Source organism: Canis lupus, chromosome 12 (genome assembly GCF_003254725.2).
Source record: "Canis lupus dingo isolate Sandy chromosome 12, ASM325472v2, whole genome shotgun sequence".
Classification (NCBI taxonomy): Eukaryota; Metazoa; Chordata; class Mammalia; order Carnivora; family Canidae; genus Canis; species Canis lupus.
In genome coordinates this window covers 56,828,675-56,845,101 of record NC_064254.1, presented here as the reverse complement: position 1 = coordinate 56,845,101, position 16,427 = coordinate 56,828,675, and the positions used below count along the sequence as shown (strand labels likewise).

At 36.4% G+C, this 16,427-nt stretch overlaps 1 long non-coding RNA gene across 1 annotated transcript in view; it reads right to left on the bottom strand.

Annotated features, from left to right (window-relative positions):
• Window positions 1–2,928: 2,928 nt before the first annotated feature.
• LOC112658675 (uncharacterized) overlaps window positions 2,929–16,427 on the bottom strand; it is a 289,995-nt gene continuing 276,496 nt past the window's right edge. Inside the window, exons 6-7 of the long non-coding RNA XR_003135887.3 lie at window positions 6,797–6,908; window positions 2,929–4,876 (exon numbers count right to left, since the gene is read on the bottom strand). This is a non-coding gene — a long non-coding RNA (uncharacterized LOC112658675). The remainder of the gene's footprint in view (window positions 4,877–6,796; window positions 6,909–16,427) is intronic.

Sequence of the window (16,427 nt, the reverse complement as noted above, 5' to 3'; positions counted from 1 at the left end):
TGGGAGAGAGAGGAGGAGCAAGAGACTCCCTTTTCTTGATTACAGGTAACTCAAGGGTATGGTGACTATGTGTTCTGCTTTAAAAAGTGGGGCACATGGCCCAGCAAAAGCTTTTATCCTATGACAAAATGAAATTGGAAAATAAAAATTTTCCTCCCAGAATATTCTATGGATATACGGGATAACTTTGGGAATTGCTATTACCCCAGAAAATCCAGTAGATCTGGATTTCCTACACTAGTATTATTTGAAAAAGAGAAAGCTGGGGTGGGATTTGCTTTATTCTCTTTGACTTTGAAAGCCCAGCTGGAAGGTGGAAGTCCAGGAGTCTTGCTGCGATTGACCAGGAGAGAGAGAGTGACATTTGGGATAAAGTCAAGCCAGAGAGACCAGACAGGACACCAATTTAAGATAGATATTAAGAAGTGGACTATCAAAATTTGGCTTATCAGTAGGAGAGAAAGGAAAGAGACAGGATACCTGGGGGAGCTGAGTGAGAGTAGCTCTGGTGGTGGATTGAAGTCACCAGCAATGGAGGAAAACAAACCAACTGGCAGAGAAGATAAGCCTGCCCAAGGTGAATTCTTTCAAGTCAGTTGCTATACACAGCTCTCTTCCTTTTTCTCCTTTGGACTTTACAGATTCTTTAAACAGCATTGAGATCCTTGAAAGTAGCAAAAGTTTAACTGGCAGAGGGACCATGACTGAAGGCACAGTGAATATTCCAACCTATGAATATTCCAACCACTATGCTAGATTGTTTTCCTTGCTTTTTCATTTGATCTTTGCAACCATCCTATGAGAGAGTAGTTGTCCTTCTATTATAAATGTGATAACACAAAATCAAAAGGTTAAATAACCTGCTCAAGATTGTGGTTATGCTAATATTAAACTTACATTAAACTGATCCTTCTGACTAGTATTCTTTGTACTTATTTATTTTGTTAACTCGGGTGTCCATGAGTTGTGTCTCCAATTCAATTCAATTCAATTTATAAATTCAAAAATTGTTCAATGATATGATATGCTAGATACTGTCTTGGATCCTAAGAGTAGAGAGAACAGGGATCCCTGGGTGGCACAGCGGTTTGGCGCCTGCCTTTGGCCTGGGGCGCGATCCTGGAGACCCGGGATCGAATCCCACGTCGGGCTCCCTGCATGGAGCCTGCTTCTCCCTCTGCCTGTGTCTCTGCCTCTCTGTCTCTCTCTGTGTGACTATCATGAATAAATAAATAAAATCTTAAAAAAAAAAGAGTAGAGAGAACAAGACTTTGCTCTGCCCTCAAAAAGTTCTGCCTAAAAAAAAAAAAAAAAAAAAAAAAAAGTTCTGCCTAGTGAAGTATGCTTCTAGAAATTTGAAAATAAAGAGACCTTTTCTGAGAAGAAGAACATAAGGAGAAAAGTGGATAACCTTTACCCACAAACTCTTGCTGCACCACCAGTGGATGGGAAAACTGAAACTATCAACAACATCTTTAGAAAATACTAGGGTACAGGCAGTGCAACTTTGGTAGTGGTTATGTAATGTGGAGAAAAGAATGTTGATATTGAAACCAAAGAGACCTGGCCTTGAATTTCAGCTTAGCTAATGATTAGCAATGAGGCTTTGGGCCATTTAACTTCACGTGTAAAATGGATATAATGTTATAAGAATTAAATGTGGCCTAAGTAAATCAAAAGCCAAATTAGTGCCTGGTACATTATGAAAACTCAGTACATGTTAGCTATTATTATTATATTTAGTATTATTAGATACTGCTCACTCCAATTCTCCATGAAAAACGGGACAACATAGCCATAGCAGAAGCCCCAGCCTATCAGAAATATGAAGCCAAGCAGAGGATGGCAGACATAGCAGAAATGATGCCTTTGGAATAACTAATACCCAGTGTAGGGCATCACCTATGTGAAATGAGGTGTTTGGAAGTTGTGGCAGATTCAGGAGAAACCACAGAAGTCAGTAAGAGTTAATGGTGCTTGTGTTCAAAGGACAGAGCCAGGCAGAGGACGAAGGAAGGGGAAAGGGGAGAAGTCATATGGTGATTTATTCATGACTGTTTGAAAATTCATTCATTTATTCATTGACTCCCTCAACAAGTATATGTTGGACACCAGCTCTCTTCCAAGTGCCGTCCTCAGCTGTATGGGTGAGGTGCTCAATAAAGTAATCAAGAATCCTGCAATCCTGTGTCTTCACAGAACTCACAATCTCATGGAAGTGAAGGAAACAATAAGTAAGTCAACTAGTTAATAGTCAAGATAGCAAGAGAAACCAAAGGGAGAAGGTGCCAGGGCAAGGAGTCTCTAAATTGGAATATGTATGGGGATGGGGTGAAAAAAAAAAACTTTATATGTAGTTTGTGTCTGTAAATTCCTTATATTTAATACAGAGAGTACAGCTGCTCCTGTGTCTGGAATGCACGGTAGATGATACCTGGTGTCCTAGGGAAAGGTGGATCTCTCTCTCTCTCCCTCTCCCCACTGCCCCCGAGTCTGTTTCATTTCTGCACTTACTGGTCTTCTATGATAGGTCTTGACACTTGGACCCTTTGTATGGTGTTCTTTTCAGCCACACTGATAAAAATGACTAAACATATAATAAGAGTTGGCTAATATGTTTTCATATTTACAGAAAAGTCTGAAATATGTACATATGAGCACAGTGAACCTCATCCTGAGTGCAAATTTTGTATTCTTTCTATAGGGCCTCTAGAGAAAGCATAGCATCATCATGTAATGAAATAAAATAAGTAATGAGGTAAGCAAAGGAAAACCAGACTTTAGGGTTTCTGTTTCAAAAATATTAAACAAGATTTTCAGAAATAATGAAGGATAGTCAATCACAGCGTTCTCAGTTACAAATTAAAATTAATATTATGTGGGGGGAAAAGCAAAGTTTTATTTACTCAATAAGATAAATATCTTCAAGATATAAGCAGTTATATGACATAACAAATAGTATATCTAGAACATGTTACAGAAGACATAATATTTTAATTACATCACATTACTAATTTCACTTTTCTTCCACTCCAGAAATGAAAGCATTCATATTATCAATCTAAGCATTTGCTCAGCAGTTTACAATAGCTCAGAGACATCAACATCAGGTTTACAGGCATTTTCTTTCACATATTTTCTTCATTCATTCTTTCTCTTTTTTAAAAGTAACTTATGAGGTTACGACATTATTACAAAGAAAAAAAAAACATCCAAATAATGAATAATCAAACTAGTTTGGACATAAAGAGACAGTGTTAGTTCTAAACTTTATTAAATTTTTACATTTCTCTTCATTCTCCACATCTACTGGCATTAGGATATAGTACACGGGGCTGTGGTGGTCAGGTGGTACACAGCTGTATATATAGGTTCTCCGGCTTCCTATTCTTAAGTAATAATAGCATCTGGACTTAGTTGCTGCAAAATGGAGTAGAAGTTCTTTACCTCTCTGATGACAGCTGCTGGAGGAGATAATCTGTTGTGCCATCTACGTGTTTAGGCTCTTTCCTATGTAGTCAGTTAAATCTTTAGGAGAGTTTTCTAAAGTTGTTGAGTTTTTGTTTACATTTTTGAGCTATAACTATGAGCACCAACTCCTCAGCTTTGACTTTGGTGTCAGTTTTATATCTTACAGAATATATGCTGCAAATTTGCTTGTCTTCCTCTGAATTGACCTCCAATACAGTTGTCATCTTGGTTAGTCTTGGATCACTCAGTAAACCATATCTCACCTTATTAGTAATAGGGGAGGGTTAAGGATAAAATCCATTGCCTTTTGAATACATAGAACACATTAATGATCCTTTTCCTTTTGACATGCATTTAACCTCCACGAACATCACTGATTTAGTGATCAGAGACTGGAGGTGGTCCCTAAGTAGCATTCCAGGGCCCTAGCAGACCTTCACGAGAACCTTGCTCCTGAACTCACTGGCCCAGACCAGAGCAATACTTTACATTAACTGGCAAGACAGGATCCTTTAAAACAAGGGCTGTAACTCAGCCAGTCTGCCAGTATAGAAGTGCTACGGCTCATCACAGCACAACCCTCTGAGGCTGTAGATGTGTGGAGAATGAATGACAGTCAGATCCCGAAGCCACTGCTGTACAGTGAACCGAGGAGGAGGCAGGCAAAGAAAATAGAAAATAGAAATGCTCTCACGTTTATTAGCTGCTGCAGTCCAAACACCTGGCTGGCGCAGAGGCCTACGGCATGCAGCAGTCAGAGACTGTTGGTCTTTTTAATACAACATCTGGGCAGTCAAGTCTTAGAAAACCTTGAAAATTAAGGAGTCATCTCTACATGTGGAAAGTGTTATTGCATATCGGTTTCTCCTTCTACGCTTCCACTTGGAGCACACTCATGACCAGGAATGTCATCTTCAAATACAGAGGGTAATGGCAAGCTGTGACTTGGCTTTGGGGAAATTTGCTCAACTGTGAGATCTGGACTACCCGATATACATAAATAATGTCACTAGGTGAAATAATTCATTATTAGAAGTCCATCACTTCATATCTTTTGCGGTTTTTACCTTAAATGACTTTGTGGGAACCAGAAGATTTCCAGTGAAGGTTGTAACTAATTTTTAGAAAATATATTCACGTCATGCTAAAAAGGGCTAGTGGGCTTTTGGTTCCAAATGTAAACAGCAGCCTACATCAACGAATGGATAGAACATCAAGATTGTGGCCATTATGGGACTTTAAAATTTTTATCTTGGCATATTTAAATGCTAGTCTTGAGGTTTGTATTTCATGTGAAATTTCTTCAGTCATCTTGAGGGGCTGTTACACACCTTCCAATCTTCGTGTAATTAAGGCAGTAGTTTTGTTGTCATCCTGTCACAACTCATGAGAAAAACTGTGAAAACTCAAAAGCATATGCAGTAGTAAGTCAGTATTAGACAGCTATATGTAATTTCGCTTTGCATCTTGAGGCACTTCATCACACTTGTGAGTAGTCAGCTATTCCTTTCCATTACCCACCTTTTCCTCCCTAAATATTCTTTTTTTATTTTCTTAAAAGTTATTAAAAGACATCTTGTTCCACTTGATTCCAGGATATTCTGGGAACTCAGGTTTGTGAAATCTAGCAACAAAGTCATTTTAATTTTTCTAGAATTCACTAAAATTAAGACTTTACTCTTAGGTTTTAATGGAATTCTGAATAATACATTACTATAAAATTAACTTAAGGCAGAGCTCACTCAAATGAATCTGTAAATATTTCATAATGTTGGCAATCATGCACTGCAAAACTGCTTTGTACTATTTAATAATGTTTTTAGTAAAAAACAGTTTCTGCCACATGGACAGTGATAGCATGGAATTTAAAACAATAAATTATATACCCATATCTTTACTAGTTGATGAACCTTAGAGCCCTCCACACATCAGAAAATTTTTTCTTTGCTCCTATTACTTCTAAATACTGAAAACATGTTATAAGTTTTCTAACAGCTAAAAAATGACCAAGAATTCATTACCAAACCAGGAGGTCCTTCAAGGAGAGTTCCAACAACCTGAATTTATTTGGCTTTATTATAACTTAAAGCAGAGATCTGTTATCAACATCACAGTTAACATAGCTGAAAACCAAATTTACAATTGGAAATGTTGGCAGGAAAAAAAAAAAAAGGAAATGTTGCTAGGCAAATAGTGATATGAAATTCCCAAGTAAAAGAGATCTTACAATGGCCTCACAGACATAAAATTGGGCATGATTGGTGGAGAACAATGGATTAGAAAGACTTGAGAACTAACCATGAGTCAGCAATGCCTGTAGGTAAATGATTATTGGTCTCGAAGATGTATAAATAAGGACAGCATCACGGGCTCCACGTATCCAAAACTACTAAGCCTATCATTTTGCCTGTTTCGAACTCTATATTTTAATCAATTGACAAGGGCATACAGAAGACAAATGGAAATAGTAGAAGTGCTGAAAAATGCAAGGTAAAGCATAATGCAAAATGGGATTCCTTAGTCTGTATAAAAGAAGGGAGATGATAATTTTGAGTACATATGGTGATTTTGTGTGAATGGGAGAATGGAAATTAACTGACTGCCACCAGTTTGAAATCTAGAATATAATATATAGAACATCATATACTGTCTATATAATATATGGTATAGAGAGACTAGAATATATAGGATATATTTTGTTTTGTAATAATTTGTAATATTTGTTCCCATTAGAGCAAACTTCTTAATTAAAAAAAATACTCTGGGAACTTTGAGAAATTAAGAGGAGCACAGGAGATCACATTATTTATTGTTTAGGCAGTACATGAAAAGTTCTTCACTTAAGAACCTTTTGGTTTGTTGAGGTTCTTAGAAGAGTCAGGACATTTGATGAACTTTAAATAATTTCCAAGCCATTTATCTTTATGACACTTGTAGCCAAATTCTCAATGTTACTCATGTTTCAATTCACCTATTTTGAGATCTATAGGCCCACGTGCCTTTAACAAGTGAGAGGAAATAGTATAATGCCCTGTGAGGCACCTGATTGGGTTTCAGCATAATTATCTTGCTGTTTGTGCTTGCCTCCTCCTGCCTGCCATCTTCTATTCCCAACTTCCATTCTATATAAAGCATCTATCATTCATGGTTTTGTGCTTGCTCAGCTTTGCAACAGTCAATGGTAATCTAGCTGCGACAACCAGCAACATGCTATAAGGAACAATGCTTTCCTCCTTTGTATCTTCTATTTTCTTTTTTTTTTTTATAATCTCCACATAAAGAAGGACAAATTCTTCCTAGTTATTGTCACCTGTTCGTTTCTTACCTTTACGATGCTTTCAGGTTTCTCTGTGGAATATCTTCGATGCTTTTCCTCCTAGAGTCTGGAAGAATCAACCTCTGCCTCATATACGTTCTTCTGTATCACTCATACCCACCTAGAAATGGGACACACTCATTTTGGCCACTGGTGACAGAGGGGCTGACACCAGTGCTCACATGACTGAAATTCTTGAGAATATTGAGGTTAAGAGTGTTGAAGATCTTAATCTTGTAATACAGGAGGTGGAAATGTCTACATTTGAAATTTTAGTTGACAAAAATGCATTTTAATGATTACTGTAATGTAAACAATTGCTAATTGAATTGTTTACAATCCCATTTCTTTTTTCTGCTATCAACTGTGACTCTCTCAGAAAATTTTAAGACTTTTAGCTTTATTTTCCCCTGGTATGAATATTCCCATTTTATGAGGAAGTTACACTTCCTATACGATCTCATGTATTATACTGGTCATAGACTCATTCAGATCTTTAGAATGACCTGAAGATTTAGGAATGCATCCACAAGGTTAAGAGAAAATTTAAAAATATCCTTTTGGATTTATTTTTCCTTTTTTTTTTAACCAGTAAAACTCAACACTGGAATAAAGTAATGGTTTTAAATGGGTTTTATATAGTAGCACCTGAGCGGCTCAGTTAGTTAAATGTGTGACTCTTGATTTCAGCTCAAGAAGTTTTGATCTCAGGGTCATGAGTTCAAGCCCTGCATTGCGCTCCACACTGGGTGTGGAGCCCACTAAAATAAAAAAATGAATAAAAATAAAATGAATTTCATTTAATTTTAAAAGCCACATTATCTTTTGAGTCTATTTATTTTCTTTACTCAGTTTTATTTTGTATTTTCTTATTCTTATGACTCTTGGTTATCAGATACTTTCATCATTATCTTCCTCCAACTCGAAATGATACCTATTTCTACTCCATATACAGTCAGTTTTCACTTTGTTTAAAGATAAATTATCAATTTCAGGTTTCCAAATCCTACTCTTCAAATATTTTAGTGAAATAGTTCTAAGGAAAAAAAAACTGTAAAGGTCAAACTACTGAACCATTTTACTGCTTTCCTATACTTCCCACTTCAAAGGTTTTTCTATTTAAATCTTAGGTAAAACCATCTCTTGATTTTTTTCACCAAAAAGCTTTTCTGTTGTCCATATAAGAAATGAAATTAGAAATGTTAATTTATATAATGCTGAGGAGAAAACTGTCATCAGATTTGCTTATTAGTTTGCTTTTATTTAGATTTAGCTTTCAAGATGTAAGAAACACTTTCTCTATTCCTCCTACATGAATATTTGTGAATTGGCTGGCACCAAGCAGCAGATTGTATTATAATGTATCATATTCATACCTCTAAGGCTTCTTTCATCATTAAAGGAGTCACTATCTTTAATTTTTGTAAGGAGTTTTAATTATTGGTGCTTATTTCATATTTTGATTAATTTTGGTTTTTAATTTCCACTACTTGTCATGCCATGTTTTGTCATGATCTTTCAGTTGGGTGCCATTCTAATGATTATTCCAAGGATTCATTTTCTCATTTATTATTACCTCAGTCCTTTTAGCTGCTTTCAGAGGGCTGATATCAACTTTCAAGGGTAAAGTGTGAAGAACAGATTGCCTTCACACGTTGATAATTTTGAAGATTTACAAACAAATTTAAAAATAAGATTCCCATTAAAGTATTTAATAGAATTTGCTAAGATTTAAGTAGTATAATCCTTGAAATTTGCATTAACAAAGTCTTAAGAAACCATATGGTGTATATCAGTAGGTACTAATAATATCTATAACTCATTTCAATTTTAAGTGAGAGTAATGTGAAAAAAATCACCAAAGCTCTTTTTAAAAATATTATAACATCATTTGGATCTGAAATGTTATTGACCTTTGGTTTTGAGTAGAGAAATTGTGCTATAAAAATTTTTGTCAGTAATTATATATGTGGCATTATGGCATGGTAAAATATAATTAGGATTTTAGAATTTAAAGAATTGGGTTTGAATCCCTACTCTGACTATTATTTCCATCACATAACTGGCCTTGGAAAAGTGATATAAACTGCATTTGCTTCAGTTTACATATCTAAAAAATGGGAATAACTACCTCTAGGAAGTTTGGATATCATCTTTAGAAAAAAGAATCCCAATTTAAAGTCTATATAAGAGCAACTCAGTGACTTAGATATGCCATCAAATTACATTTATGCTATATATATTGACTTATTAATTAACATGTGTAGTAGTTTTATCACCAGAATACTCATTTCTTTAGTCTGTTTCTTCACTGGTGGCAATTTTTCATGCTATTTCCTTTGGAAATAGGCTTTCTTCACATGAGTCAGGTAGACTAAGAAGTAATTCAGTATGTTGGGATGCCCTAAACATGAGGTTCTATGCACAACACTGCTACAACATTTAACCCTAAAAATACAAGAATTTGGTAAATTTATGTTATCTTTATCAAAAAAAAAAAAGAAGAAGAAAAAATCCATGCTAGATTTATAATTCTTTTTGCTGTAGTTTTGAGCATATGCCTAAGAGGACATTACTTGCATTTTGACTAGGGATCAATAAGACATGAGCCTTCCACTTAGAATTTCATGTTTCATAATTGGAAAAATTTTCCCACCGATTATATACTGTAAGCCTGTACATTTCCAAACTAGTTTGTCCTCCTCTGTACACATGCTTCTCTTCTGGAACCACAGAACATGGTCACAAACACGACCTGAACTCTGCATCAGCGCTTTGTTTTACCACTCTATGTGAGTTGACACAGGAGGGGTGAAAATTATTCCTGGAAGCCATTCCTCGTCCTGAACGGCTAGCAATAATTTAGCTCCTCACACAAGTGATTGCTCACCACAAAAATAGATCACATGAACCCAAACCAACATACTTCCAACACAGCCTCCTCTTAGCCAGAGCTTAAAAGGCTTATAGACATTCCAAGGCCACTCAGTTTAAAGGAGTTTGAAGCCTTAACAAGCTAAAGGGCAATAATTGGGCCAAGGAGAAACAGAGTTGAGAAATGTATACGAGGTACACTTAGAAGGCATTTGGTGAGCATCTTTAAGGAATGGAAGGAAGAAAGGGAAGCCCCTAAGGCTCTGAGTTAGAAGCATTATGAGGAGCAGTAAGTTTTGACATGGATGTGGTAGGTTGAGAAGGACATGATTAGAGATGTTTTAGAACATGTTGGAAATGTAGAAATGTCTCTGGCATGGCCAAGTAGAGGTTTTTCATAACATTTATATTCAGTTCTGAAATTCAGTGGACCCGAGGGCTAGAGACTAGTATTTGGATAACAGACATATATAGGTGGTAGTTAAGATCAAGAGAATGGGTGAGCCCCACCCTCAACACACACACACACACACACACACACACACACACATGCACGCACACACACACATAACTAAAGATAAGGTACAGAGTAAGGAGAACAATCAACTAGTGAGAAAACCCAAGAACACAAGTTTTAAAATGGGAGCAGAGGAAACAGTTTGAAATCATGAAAAGGAAGATAAATTAGAATGAGGTAGGACACACGGAATTCCTGGGAATAATGAGGCTCTAAAAAGAAAAAGCACTCCAAAGTGACAATCAAAGGTAGAAACGTTTCAAGTGAGTGGTGAGTCTGGCAGCAGAGGTAGTGTAGAAGGAAGAATAGAAGGAAGCTGGCAGAGGGAGGGTGTGGGAGGGACTGGGTGATTGTTAAAGAGAAATGCTGGGTTGATGAGAAGATTTTCTTTCTGGTAGAGTGGGAAAAACCTTGAGCATGTCCATAGAGTATAGACTAAACCTCAGCAGGGAAGGAGAGCTTTGAAATTCAGGAGTAAACAGACACTGTCCTACTAGGAAGCTTTCCCCAGCATTCTATCTACTTAATGCCCTCTTTCCTTCTACCTGCAGCATGGATGGAGTACCCCTTCTCTATGTACTCTTAGCTCTTTACATACTTGAGACTATGCAGTAGGTAATTACCTGTCAACACTTTCCACTAGAGAACTTGGGGCCTCATTCAGTTTGTCTTTAACTCCCTTTCACTTAGAGCAATGGTTATTCAAAGAACCTCTATGTGTAGGAAGAGATGAAAAGACACAAGCTAGAGAACAAGAAGTAGTAACTGTCAAACAAGGGGACTCTTCACGATACTTCGATATTAGAGTGAAATGATGAGGGTGGGCTTTAAATATCGAGTTGAGCTTACAGGGTTCAGACCATGAACAATATTTACAATATTTGCAGAACTAGATGATTTTCACCTCCGGGCTGTTTGACTTTATTACAGAGGCACATTCCTAGCATATAGGGAGAATATACAGCAAGTGGTAGTGGTAAATTGGACCATCAATAAAAATGTGTTGAAATACTGAAACCTAGGAATATCTGAACAATTTTAACTCTCTGGGCCACTTTGTACCTGGAGCAATAACAATAACAATTTTTTAAATACTGTGTTTATTGTATAAGCAAGGGCTACTTGTTTTGCCCTGGGCAGCTATTTCTTAGATTAAAATGTTGTTCACAAATTAGACAAGGTAAAAAACTGAGGATGATATTCTACTCATCATCAATACTTTAACCCCCCAAAAGAAAGAAGAAATAAATGCATGCCCTTTGATTGTGAATCAATAGTGTTATCTTCATTTGCAAAGGACAGCACATTAGAACATGTTGATTTAGAGTTTCTTATTTCTGTTGAATAAACACACAGGTCGCTAATCATCAGCTACTAAATATATTTTCCAAAGGTGAACAAAAGAAGTGGGTAATTTGATGCTTCTTAATTAAGCTCACAACACAGGTTTTTTTTTTTTTTTATACTCTTAAAAGCATTTGTTTATGAAAGCTAAATGAGTATAGATTTCTGATGGAAAGGTCCCCATCCCCCCAACACACATCAGCTGTGAGTGATTCTGGCTAGTAAATTATATGCTGTCCTCTACATTGCCTTGTAAATGACCTCAACCCTGACCTTGACACAGCAGTATTTCTAAGAGAATAATAATTTATTCTTCATGTTAGATAAACTAAGCCCATGATGGTTCTTAGCTATAATTCTGTACTATTCACTGAGAAAGCTGGTCCTATATTTTCAGATAAATGATAGGTGGAGAGGGAGAGAAGGGGAAAAGAGAGAGAGAAACATGTAAAGAAATTTAAAGAATAGAAGCATGGACGTATGGAGGGTGATGTGTCCAGGAGGTTGGGAGGGATAAATAGCTGTCTGAGTAGTAATCTAGGAAGTGTGGCTTCATACATATGACATTTTTCTAACTTCATACACATTAATTTCATGTTACTAGACTTTATCAGACTTCAGACCTGTTTCCCATATATAGGATTATAGATACAGATGACATAGATATAAGTATAATCTTTGAGGACTTTATAAGATTACAACAATGACTTACATTCATAGAATTTCTATACCTAAGATTAGCATACACTCAATGAGAATTTCACAATTATTATACTGACCCCTAAATATTTCCATAATCAGAGCTCACATTAGCCCATTTTAAAGCTTTGTTTATGTGTATGTAAACCCCTACATTAATGTTTTGTATTCTGAAAATTTCACCCGCACAGCGCCAGTCACTTAATTGCGCTAATTATTATTCACACATTAGCGCCTATTAGTCAGCATGGGTTTCTTTCTTTCTTTTTCTTTTTTTTTCAAATGTTTTAGCCAGCATTCGGATTTCACTTACTTTGGCAGAAACAACTTGTTATGGTGGTTTTCAAAGTCTGGCAGGAAGCCTAAGAAGCGACCCATTTTCCTGTCCGAATTTCCTGTTCTCATCATCATTACAGACCTAAATAGATAATCTGTTAAACTCATTGAAACTTTATTGAAAAAAATGGCAAAGTGAAACTTCAGTAGGTCTCCAAATCCTATTGTCAAAACAATAAGGAATGATCCTTTAGCAAATTGGGGTTCATTTGATTGTGTTTGATATGCAATTACTGGTAGGAAATTCATCCTTGTTAACAATTATAGATTTTTTAAGTCAGCACTATTTTATAGAAATCTTTGAAAATAAAAATTTAAGCATACTTAGAAAATAAACTTTTAAGACCTGTCTAAATTGAATCCCAGATGTGACATATATTAAGATGAAATATTGAAGTTAACAAGAGAATGAGATTACTCTAATTTAAGAATTTGGACACATATAGTAATAAGGAAGTTAAAGTTAATATCTTAATATTACACACAGCTTGCTGGGGATACTAACTTAAAAGCTGGCATTGATCAAGCAGCTATGGAATTAATCACTATTTATTGAACAATAATAAAGGTAATCTTTTTTCTAAACTCCATAATTTAAAATTTTTACTTTTGGTGGTTTAAAAAAATAACTCATTTTATGGAATGAATTTCTAGAAGGAAACATTGGATTTGTAGGTAACAAAAGCAGTAACATGAACTATCACATTCTCCTACATGCTTAGCTTGATTGGCATTACATCTTAAAGAATCTCAGAGTTGGAGGGAACCTTAAAGGAAAAGTCAACAGAGAAGAAGAGGTGGAAGATTCATGAGCATCTCAGTTCAGAATGCTGTCACAAAGTGCCATAGACTGGGTGGCTAATAAAAAACAGAAATTTATTTCCCTCAGCTCTGGAGGCTGGAAGTCTGAGATCAGCATTCAGTATGCTAGCTGAGTTCTAGTGAGAGCCCTTTTCTAGGTGGTAGACTATCTTCTTTTCCTTGACTCCTCACATGGTGGAAAGAGGGCAGGAGGGCTCTTTGGGGTCCCTTTAAAAGAGCACTAATCCCATTCATGAGGACTCCACCCTCAAAGTCTAATTATGTCCTAAAGGCCTTACCTCCTAATACTATCACATGGGGGAGAGGATTTCAGCCTATGAATTGGGTGTGGGGGAGTCATTAACACTCAGTCGTTTGCACTGAAGAAGAAGAAGCCATTCCTGTACACTCTGTTCCCTCAATTATTTCCTTAGCCAATAGCTAAAAGTCAAAATCTATTTATAAGTCCCCACTTACTGGTCAACTGACTTTGCATTGCATCCTTAGCCCACAGTTCCTCAATTAACTCCATTGAAAATAAAATGTTAAGGTCATCTCTTCAACATACACTCAATTCCAGGACCCTTGTCCCCAGGGAGTTAGGGCAGTAGCATCCCAAACTTTTAAGATGAAAATCTCTGGGCTCCTCTGGAAGCTGAGAGAACAGTGTGAAACAACCACTTCAGGAAATTTAGATGTTAACTGCCGCAGGACCATCAGTATAATATGGGGGAAGTGAACCAGAAAAGTTAGGGAGTAAAAGCAGAATCAGAGATAAGGCAAACCAAGTGCTCAGAGTACTAGAGAACAATAAATAGAAACTCAAAGGAATGAACAAACTGGGAATCATTCCAATCTGCTGGGGTTCAATAAAAACAAGATCACAATACAGGGAGGAGTAAGGTCAAACCAGAGCCATTGCAAGAACTAGAGATCCAAGAGGCTATGAGAGCCAATGAGTTGCCAAATAGTCCCTTTTGATGTAACCCTGGAGGCTATTGCTGATCCTAAAAGATTGGACATTCTATAGATATGGAGAGTTTTTCTGGCTGTTTATTTCCCTGACATTTGGCTTGTCTTCTCTTAGGACTTGTGGTCATCCCACACTGGTTTCCCCCTTTTCCCTCACACTTCCAGCTCTAGAGATCCAGATTATGTGGTTATTCTGCAGTTCCTAGGGCACTGTTCTACAAAGTCCAAGTCCAAAATAATCAATTGAAATTAATTGAAATATAAATAGACCAAATGATAAATATTTCCACATCTCTGAGGCCGTGTTTCATTTCATGTCATGTTAGATTTGTCTTTGGCTATTTAATTCAATTGCTTGGGGTGTGATGGAAACGACACCAAGGTCACAAGTTCAATCCTTGTGTGAGCAGCTTGCTGAGCTCTATTTTATGGCCACAGAGCCCATTGGCCAGCTGTCTTGAAAATGCATGATACTGGCCACCAGAGGATGAGAAGAGATATGGGGGATCAGAGGAGCCTCATCACCTCTGATAACAATACAACTCAGAATGCTTAACTCATAATAAATTGGTCTTTTCACAGAGGGTCCTCTTGTTTCCTTTAGAAATTCTATTTAAAACATTACAATACTAAATACAAACTTACAATACTTTTAGAAGTCTGGGAAAGAATGAGCTGCAGATAGAATTAGACAGCACATTGGAAAGAGCAGAAAAATTGACACCAGAAGCCCAAGGCTTGGGTTTTCTCTATGCCACTTGGGCCTAGGACAAGTTTTTAAATTGGTTTGAACTCTAATTTCACTATGTGTAAATACTTAACTCATAGGATTGTGAGAATTGGGAAAAATAATATCAACATCACAACTAACTGCTTAGTAAATGTTAGGTGTTAGTAATAATTTAGAGTTACAAGTAGACTGAAAAAAAATGGCTTACCACATATGAGAGTAGTAGGGCTATAACAATCAAGAGTATTACAGCTATCAGAGATCACAGTTATATATCTGACCCTGAATGTTACAGATAAGAATTGGAGAAGCTCAAGTTTAAGTGCTTTGCTTCGTAGTCACAGACTGACAGAGCTGAGACTAGAGCCTCCATCTCTATGTCCAACCTCATTGCTCCTTCATGCTTAGCAATAGGAGACAGTCTGAATCCCAATGAGGAATGTAAATTTAGACACGTTAGTAAATCCCCTACTGAACATGTAAAATACTGTAATTTAGTTACTTAATTCAAGCAATATTTATCGAGTGCTTACCAGATGACAAACACTGTCCCAGGTACTGAATATTTAGGATATGTCAAGATAAGTATAAAAGAGAAATACCAGATGATTTCATTCATATGTGGAATTTAAGAAACAAAACAAATGAGCAAAGGGAAAAAAAACAAAAACAAAACAAAACAAAAATGAGAGGCAAACCAAGAAAGAGACTCCTAACTATAAAGAACAAACTGATGGTTACCAGAGGGCAGGTGGGCAGAGAGATGGGTGAAATGGGTGATGGGTATTAAGAAGTACACCTGTTGTGGTGAGCACCAGGTGCTGTATGTAAGTGTCGAATCACTAAATTGTATACTTCAAACTAATACTATACTATATGTTAACTAACTGGAATTTAAATAATTTTTTTTTAAAAAGGTGAATGTGAAACAGGCCCTGTCCTTATAAAGACAAATCTGAGAATGAACACCATGTAAACAAATGAATCCAATTCAGTGCAGTAAAAACCCAAAGGAAGTACCATATGTAAAAGAAATCCTGGAACTTACCAGAAGAGGCAAATGAACTACTGCCTCAAAAAAGCTATATTATGTTACGCCAGTATTATTAGATACTGACTGTCAAGTGTTTCCTTCTCTTACATTTGCCCTTACAAAATGCCTTTCGGAGAATACTTCAAGAAAAACTTGTATTCATCATTTGAGTACGTATGATTGCTCTGTGGACATTTGGTAATAGAATGTGGACTTGAGATTCAAATAGAAAACAATGTTAAATTTACTTTTGTGGCTTTTTGATACCCTGAATTGCTTAGTAATGGCAGAAATTCTTACCTCTAGGGATTTTCCAAAATTAATATCCAGATGC